The 1,407-nt window shown below is 42.4% G+C and overlaps 1 protein-coding gene across 1 annotated transcript in view; it reads right to left on the bottom strand.

Annotated features, from left to right (window-relative positions):
* Positions 1-1,407, bottom strand: part of Iqch (IQ motif containing H) — a 136,227-nt gene that overhangs the window by 124,370 nt on the left and 10,450 nt on the right. The gene's annotated exons all lie outside the window — the stretch shown is intronic.

Genomic DNA, 1,407 nt, shown 5'->3' with positions numbered 1-1,407 from the left:
GCTAATAATTAGAAGGGCCTTTCCCTCCCCAGACATCCATACTGCCCCATTTTGCTTTGAGGAAAGGGTCTGAGAAAGTAAATATTCACACACAGTTATAATCCCTACTTTCAGGGAACAACACTCTGAAAGGCATTTGTAAGTAAGAAAGGGCTTGCTGTGCTATCAGGCGTGGGGTTGGAGCCCAGCAGAGGGTCTGCAAGGGTTCCAGTATGGAGCTCGGCACCTAGTGTCTTTCTTCTCTTCACTGCTAACATCCATGCCCAGTTTACCATCTACCACTATTAAAAGTCAGCTCAGAAATGTACCAGTCTGGGGTCACAGCCTTAAAATATTACTAATTTTAAAAGTAGAGGAAACCTTTGCAAGTCAACTGAGGAAAATGATGCCAGGGATAATCAGCATTTAGAAAACACATTATCATTTATTTTTTTTTTTTTTAGATAAACTGCTTACTGACTAAAACCTCACTCTGACATGTGTATTACCTGTAGATCTGTTCTCTGTAGAACAGGGGAGCCGAGAACGCTCTTGGAGTGAGAATCGAAACAGGTGCCTGGGCCCATCGCATTATGCACATTAGCCCATGGCCTCCTCACAGCCTGTTAAACAGCTGAATCGGAAACAATAATGGAGCAGGCCAAGCACCCACCTGAAGGCCTGTCTGCCTTGGGATTTGGCCATTTGCATTGATTCTCTTTCTTTCTTTTTTTTTTTCACTCACGTTTTTCATGAAACGCAAATATTTGCCATAGCAACTGGGGTGTCACATGACATGCTGTTCCATAAGCAGCCTGGCAATCTCTTAAGAGGAAATGACCCACCAATGCTGAAAACGCACCCTACACCTCTTGAGGGTGTTTGGTCTGGGAGAGCAGGGAGCATTCTGTAGGCACAGTGGGGTGGGTGGCTCTGGAGTTGCTCTCCGGTTCTTCTTTCTTTTATTCATGAGGGCAGCTAAAGACATGACTAAACAAGGCATACCAGAAAAGTACTGCCAGATGTCTCCTTTCTATGGAGAAAAGTTTCAATTATCCTAAATCTGTCAGTGGTCCTTAAAATGAGAAAGCAACCTATAAAAAGTCCAGTATCTTTAAACTGGGGCTATCATCAGAGAGTGAAATATACTGTACTGTAAGGGACTAATGTTAAAGAACTTATTTTTTACATTTGTTTATTAGTTTATTAAAGTTTAGTTCTTTTAACTAATGTTAGTTAATTAAATGTTAGTTAAAGGAACCCCTTCCTCCTCCCCATCATGATTTTCTATGCAAACTTGGAGGGCTTGTCTTTCCTATGCTTCAAGACAAATGAGATTTGGTAAGGGCCTCTCGATAGCTCCCCTTGTACAACAGAGATGTAGATGTAAAGCGGAGTTACTGTACCCCAGACTCTTGGCCTCTCCCC

This window comes from Microtus ochrogaster, chromosome 5, assembly GCF_000317375.1.
Source record: "Microtus ochrogaster isolate Prairie Vole_2 chromosome 5, MicOch1.0, whole genome shotgun sequence".
Taxonomy (NCBI): domain Eukaryota; kingdom Metazoa; phylum Chordata; class Mammalia; order Rodentia; family Cricetidae; genus Microtus; species Microtus ochrogaster.
Note: the sequence above shows the minus strand (reverse complement) of the source record. Positions and strands in the feature narration are given on the sequence as shown.